The sequence below is a fragment of the Helianthus annuus genome, chromosome 17, assembly GCF_002127325.2.
Source record: "Helianthus annuus cultivar XRQ/B chromosome 17, HanXRQr2.0-SUNRISE, whole genome shotgun sequence".
NCBI lineage: Eukaryota > Viridiplantae > Streptophyta > Magnoliopsida > Asterales > Asteraceae > Helianthus > Helianthus annuus.
Genome location: NC_035449.2, coordinates 40,111,563 through 40,119,641, shown reverse-complemented (window position 1 = coordinate 40,119,641; position 8,079 = coordinate 40,111,563).

The following is an 8,079-nucleotide window of genomic DNA, read 5'->3' as shown; positions in this document are numbered from 1 at the left end:
CAATGACTTGTAGCAACCAAACAAACTAAATCAGTTAAAACAATATCAAGTAATTTTTGAAATACACAAACACTCGATGTCGTGTAATAATCTTGACACTTGAACGAACACAGATTGATCGAACGAGCAAAACCAAACTTGACAAATAAGCGAAACTGATTGGACAAATAAGCGGCCCAAGTCAGATGAGCGGACCAGGAATGGTCACAAAAGCGAACTGAACTTTTTAACTAATAAGTGATCCAGAACATTTGACAAATGAGCGATCCGGAATTTGTCACATAAGCGAGTCACAATGTCTGTATAAGCGATCCTTACTTTGTTCACAAAAGCGAACCACCTCAAAATCAAATAAGCGGTTCAAAATTAAGACCTATGAGCGGTTCATATAAGCGATTCAAGTGTTCTTGGAGCGGTCCAAATAGTAGTTATGAGCGATCCAGACTAACAGATGTTCAAATGAGCGATCCTAGATATTCAGAAAAGCGGTCCTAAACCAATTTTGGAGCGGTCCAGACTTCAAAAGTACCTAAAAGCGGTCTAAACTATGTCCGAAAACACGAACCTACATTCGAAGGCTGTTTTGTCCATTTTTAGTTCGAGTTTTAGTCTTAAAGTTTCAAGGGTTTGTTATCGTCCAATAATACACGTCTTGTGAAAAATTCGTCCGATTTTAACCGTGAAAACTCGTCTAAATCGAAAAAGAAGGTGTAGAAGACAGAAAACGGATCAAATTTGAGCTGAACTCTTCCTCCTGAGCTCTGATACCACTTGTTGGATCGTCGTTGACCCTAAATGAGTCGATCAGAAGAGTCGTTTTCCAATTCAAAGGCGGAATCAGTGAATTAGACGCTCAAACTAAATATAATGCTTCACTTTATTGAATCTGATAATGTTTACAACCTGGAAGCAATTTGGCAGCACTTCGTTACAAGTTCCGAGCCGTTACAAATGAATCAACCAGTCACCTATTTATAGAAATCTGGAACCGCTAATACGACATGTCACAAAAGCGATCCAGGTATGTTGTGTGTGGATCGCTTTTATGGACAATGTCCATATAAGCGGTCCAACATGCTATTCAACCACTTCTCGTTTCTCGAACCTCGTGCACTGGTTATTCTAACCTATCCTATCCTATTACATGATACAAGACGAAGTCAATAGACGTAATGCACCAACAAGTCTCAGCTTTGACTGGTTATTTCTTAATCTATATAACGTGAGTAGCTGAGGTAGATCCATAATGGGTTTATAATAAGCAGGCTTTGAAACCTTAATGTGCCCTCTAATTGCCGTTACTTGCCACCAATAGTTATTGCATTAAGCTTAGATTTATGGGTAAACTGAATAGAGCACTATTTCCGCCAGTGAATTAAAATTTGACATACTGTCGACAGTCTAGAACTTTTATGGTGAGAGTCAGAAAACTCTTATTCCATCTTTTTCCATCTTGTGATGCGGATAATAGGTCTTCCTAATAAGGTCCTTAGAACTTGGACCATCCCATACTATTTAAGAGGATCTTTCTTGTAGACTTCATTAATGTCCTTACTAATTAAGGGTATTGCCATCGAACGATTGTGGTGCATACCATACCATGTCCTTTCCAGCATAACTGCTGATACACCTAATGGATTCTACTTCCTCCAACAATTCCCTGCAATTGATGGCCCGTTTTTACCATTGAAGTCTCTTGACTTCCGAGAGACGAAGTACTTTTTAAGTACATCCTAAAAAGGAATGGGGCTCCTTTCCATATATGCTTTTGTTGGGTTTATTCTTCGCATTTGAAGTATGACTAAAGCTCTTCTCATGAGAAGCGACATGTGTTTTAAAGTGAGCAGCAGTAGGCTCCTTGAACCTCTTCATGACTTTTCTCATAGCCTTTCCAATGGCTGTGTTAATTACAGTTTTGGAGATTAACTCCGTTAACATTGAGGTTCAGATTTGATGCACCATTAACATTTGTAGCAACTTAGCTTTGCGACTGTTGTTTATCTTTTTCGAGTTTCCTTGCTCGGAGCTTTGGTATTAAATACCAATCTCAGCAGGTACATAGGCAATCCATACCCTATGTCTCCCTGGATTGTCAAGGCTTACCATAAGGAGTCTTGATAACTACTTGCTTCTTATTACCCATAATATGGGCTTGGTTTTTAAGACGACCATTCCATTCTTATCACTATATCGAGTTTCCTTTAATTTCAATGGAAACAAGGACAACGGAAAGAATGGTTCCTAATGGATATAAAACATCCATCTATTATTGCTGAAGCAGTCTCCGAGGTACTGTTAGCCAAATCTACTTTATACTTAACGCTTAGAGTTTTATCAGGCAGATTTAATAATTTACAAGGTCTATTGTCTACGAAAGACTTATCTGAACCTGAATCAATTAATACTCTAGCATGAGCGTTATTGATGAAGAAAAGACCCGTTGTGACATTGTCATCCTGAATAGCCTCTTGAGCATCCATTTGAGAGCCTCCAGCTTTGGTCTTCTTAGCCTCTCCAGGCTTCTTGGTTTTATTTTGGCAATTTGTTTTAACGTGCCCTATTTCATTGCAACCATAGCAGGTTACGTCCTTTATGTCTTGGCACTCCAAAGTCTGGTGCCCTTTCTTATTACAAATCCCACAAGGCCTAGCTTGTGACTCCAAAGTGCCCTTCCCTTTAGTTGCCTCCTTTGGGCAGCGGGTCTTTATGTGCCCCTTCTCGCCACAGACATAGCATGTGGCGTCCTTCAGGTTCTTGCATTCATAGGTCTTGTGATCCATCTCTTTACAGATGACACATCCCGTGGTCTGTTCAAAATAATTTTCGAAGTGCTTCTTCCCGTAGGTTTTACATTTGGGTTTCGCCTCTTTCGGCTTGGACTGGTTATAGTTTGAACCGGTCTTACCCTTTTTGTAACCTTTATTTGGGGTATCATCGCACTTTCGCTTATGATCCTTTAATACACGGTCCACGGCGTTGTTTACGGCTGTACCTATCATAGCCTGTAACTCGATGCCCGTTAAGTTCAGTCTTGCATCATTATTCTAATCAACTGGATGATTGTGGGCTTCCTAGGAATTAGCCATGGTGAAGCTTGAAAGTTACAAACCATGCAGTAATAATTTGCTGAATTGTCGAACTTGATGATTAAATAGCCATGGTGTAAACCAACCATATGGGCCAATAGATAGTATTTAATTTATTTGATTATGTTTTGCCTAGGTTTTTAAATAAACCATCTTTGGCGTTTAAATGGAATATAATCCTTCATATTTATTAGACAGGGGACATCAGTCACGATTGTCAATGTCGTACCGACATTTTATATAGCACCAGGGCTTATTCCAAAGGACTTTTGATTGGCATAGATGCCTTGTCACTAGGGAAATTTTAAAACATAATCAATGATTCCTTTGGATCGAAAAATTTCATAGTTTATTGTCTTGACAAGAAGTTATGAAATAATACTATCTTTTCTATGTACGCATCTTTGCCCATAGGCACACATTCCAATGGACGTTTTGATGTGTTCATCATGTTCGGCTTTTATTAGCCATGATTCTTCTTGATCATTTAGGCTAAATAAGGGGTTTGGAAGTTCTTAATATAAAGATGAAAAGTGTGATTTTATCGCATCACTATTGTCGGGAGTGTTAACACGTTTTCAGATGTTAACAAGGATCTGAATATCTTTTAAACAGATTTTACCATCTTAGCCAGGTCTTTAATGACATTCAATCTAGATTATACCTTTTAAGATTCTTTTAATATATATATGGCAGGAAAGGAATGATACTTATTTTATTCAGGGTTTATAATTATCCTAGATTTATTTAAAAATATAACTTTGGCACAAAAGGCCAAGTCACAAGGGCAGCTTTAAATTATAAACCATGATTTTGTAGAATCAGGTATTTAGGCTTTGAACGTTGTTCATTGCCTTTCTTGATAGGGAGTTGTAGGCTACGACTGTCTTTTGTCTTGTATGACAATGAATATGGCCCGTAAGTATTACATCCTTAATGGATGCTTAATTCACCAAATAAGAAAGGATTTCAGGAGAATCCAGTATAAGGATGAATTATGTGATTGAATCACATCTGCCAGGAATGTTAACATGTTTACAGGTGTAAACAAGGGTTTGAAGCTTTAGAATAGGCTTATGTAAAATCACCAAAATTTATAACCCATGGTTTTTTTTAATAACCATTTTAGTTAATTTGATAAATATATAATTGTTCAGGATCCTTATCATAAATCCTAAATTATAAGTTAATAATGGCGCAAAAGGCCTAGTCACATAGACAAGTTTAATTTATAAGCCCAGATTTTATAGAACCGAGGCATTAAGGTTTGAGTCACAGTTCATCACCTTTTCTTGATAGGGAGTTATAGGCTACTACTGTCTTTAGTCTCAGAGGACGTTAATTATAGCCCGTAGGCACTTCATCCTTAAGGATGATTATTTCAAATAAGGGAATTTAGATTAACCCCCTTTTTTTTAAAAGATGGCCTGTGTGACTTTAACGATTCGCAGTTTGCCAAAAATGTTAACATACTTACAGATGTTAACAGGGATTGGAATCTTTTGGATAGGTTTTACCGTCTTGGCCATGTCTGCAATGACATTTAGGCTAGGTTTTACCATCTTGGCCATGTCTGCATTGACATTTAGGCTAGGTTTTACCATCTTGGCCATGTCTGCAATGACATTTAGGCTAGTTTTTACCTTTAAGATTCTTTTAATATTTAACGCAGAACAATCCTAAATTGAGATGTAACCAAGGATCTGAATCTAATTGCGGAACTACCATCTTGGCCCTGTCTTAAAACGACACATGAGCTAGGTCTTGTCCCTTTTTAGATTTTTCCATCTTATTATAATGGTAGATCTTATAATTGGAACGTTATTTTAAATCTAACCGTCCCATTAAAATTTAAATAGGTACCGGGTTGCCCTAAACGGGACTTCTAACAGCAATGACTCGCCCATGCAGGGGCTAATCAGAAAAAAACAAAGGAAACAAATAAAGGACAAAAACGAATCAGGAATAGTCCTAAGTTCTTTGTCTAGACTCAAGAATAAAAAATGTGCAATCATGTAACTGAGATTAAACACAAAAGGCTAGTGTTTAATTCACTCAGTGTTGGCTCTGATACCAACCTGTCACACCCCAATATTTCCACGTATTACCGGTGGGCCCGGTGGGGAGTATCGTGACGTAGTTGATATCGTCATAGTCAAACAACACAATATTTAAATGCACAGCGGAAGCAAAGATAGATTTATTTCAACCAAATAAAATTGTAATATCAAGTATCACAACAGTTGAAACAGATCCACAGGCGGATCGAAAGTAAAATGGAACATTGTTCAACAGACTTTAGGCATCTAAGCTTGCGAGACTCTTTATTGATGCTAGGAGTAGCCAACCTATTCCGTTTAGTACCTGCACTTAGCCTTTTTGGAAAATACGCCAGTTTACACTGGTAAATACAATTTAACTGACTCATTTTGAAGATGTTTTAGAAAATTTATTTAAGTGCAAACGGCACAAAACCTTTTTATAACTTGGGATAATTATTTGAATATAAACTTGTAAAAGATTTACATGTTTGTTATGCGTTCAGTCGCCCGATTCGTGCCGGGTTAAAGATTAATAGACACACCACATAGTATAGTCTCACGGTGGGAAACCAGCGGTTATACCTTAATAATTGTAAATACACTGACAGGTGTACGCCTACACCCGCGTGCTAAGGTCGTGGCCATTTCATGAATGATGCGAAGGATATCCGGGACATGGTCATTAAACCCCCAAAGGCGTTAAACAAACAAAACAAATTTTCAAACGGGTCATCTTGATAATACTTAACCACCAATCGATTAAGGTCAAATGCCCGACCAAGCGGTATTTTATATACCGTGCCCCAAGCCCGTATAAGGGAAAATAAGTTAAAAGTATTTACCTGGGCAAATTTTATACAATTTATCCCAGCCGTATACCACCAAGCAAGTACAGATAGCTTTTACTGGGCTCCTAAATATGGAACGAAGGTTTTTAATAACCTATTAGATTCTAACGGGTCTTTAATTAAGACTATACTTAGACCGGTTAGTTTTAAAGAAGGATACGGTTCAAAACGCGTGATTAAGCGAGAACCGGATTAGAATGTGGTTTAGACCCGACAAGCTTGTATACTTGTTTAATATGGGTAAACTAAACACATTCTGGATTTTGATATAAAAATGATAAGGGTCTCGGCTAATTTATGCAAACTAGCTACACAAGCCGATCCGAACGCGGAAGGGGCGTAACGGGTAACCACAAGAGTCATGAACAGGTTTCCTAAGTTAATATGCCTTAAATATGTTGTGATATCAGTAGGATACCTTCCATTATGCCCAAAACAAGTTTAAGACCAGTTTATGCCCCGCAGGGGTATTTTGGTCATTTTAAAGGTTATAAGGGGTTTAAATGGCAATCTGAGTTACAGGTCTGATTAAATAAGTATTTATACTTAATTTAATAAGTCATAACAGTAGGGTATCACATATATGTGAATTTTATTAATTATAACCATACTATGCACCGTAGGGGCATTTTGGTAATTTCACATAGGCTTAAAAAGGGCAAAACAGAGAATCTGAGTTTAAACTTTTTCTTACTGTTAAAATATAGAACTTTACTGAAAATATCAGTAGGCATCAACCCTTATATATTTAAACTAGTTTTGATACATACTATGCGTTAAAAACACTTAAAAAGGCAATTTGGAGCCATTTCCGGGTTTTGTATAGAAATCTGATATTTTTATTATTCCAGAAGGCTTAAAATATTTTATTTATCATATTAGATCTGTGGAAAAAGATTTGGCATCAAAAGGATTTGTAAAACTCATTTTATAGCCCAAAAGGGCAAAACCAACAATTACCGAATTATAGCTAGAACCCTATGTTATGCTCAGCCTAAAAATAAATAAAAATCTTCAAAAATCCCAAAATATTATTTTATATCAGTAGGTAAAAAGTTTGGTTTCAAAAATTGGGTTTAGATAGGCTTTATGCTAATTACGCCTTTAAATTAATAAAAAGCTTTCTAACTACGCTATTGAGCATAACTCCTAATCTAGACCTCAAACTGATGTCAAATTTTAGGGACAAGTTTATAAATCAGTAATAAAGATTATTGTCCTCTCACATTTTCAAAATTCTCGTTTTAGGGTCAAAAGGGCATAAAGGTCAACATTTAGGCATTTAACGGAAACATGCATGAACTAGGATTTCTATGGAACCAAGTTGTATAACCTCGGAGGGTTATACTAACGTGTAACCTGGTCCTAATAAGGCTCTAAGACATTTCTAAATCATGCTATATTGGGTCAGAACTGAAAGTCAAAGCAAAAGTCTAATTATGCGACTTTCGGCTCCGAACCGAGCCTAAACTGAAAATTGTTGGTTTGAACATGTTTAAACATGTTCTTACATTAATTACCAAGTTATATTAGTGATAAAACAGTACGCTTGGCTTCTACATGGTTAATTATGCACTTATTTAAAAAAAATTGCTTTCTGTTGACTTTTTCTAATCAAGTTTGACCCGACAATTGACCTAGTTAGAGTGAGAATCAGAGAGTTCCCTTTTAAGGGTTTATTACCCACATAATTACCAACTCATAGGTACTTTCAATTTGATATTTGACTGGATAAATTTTAATTAATTACGAAGTCAAACCTTAATTACGACGGTTTGACTTTAGGCTAATAAACTAAGTAAAACTGAATTAAGGAAGGTTAAGGACACTTACAAGGGTCCAATCGACTGAGGGAGGTTCTCAAAAGAGTTCCAGATCCTCTAAATTCAGAGACACAGCAGAATTTGGGAAATGGAGTGCTTGAACCATGAAACCCACTTCCTATATATAGTTTTTGGGTCTCCGTAGGATTGTGACAAGTTCAGGTATGTTATAATCAGATCATGACAGTGTAAAACCATGTTTTAATTCAGTGGGCAGCCCCTAGAGTCTATTATGTGAGTATGGCAGCTGGTTTCAACAAAATCAGCAGCAAACATACTT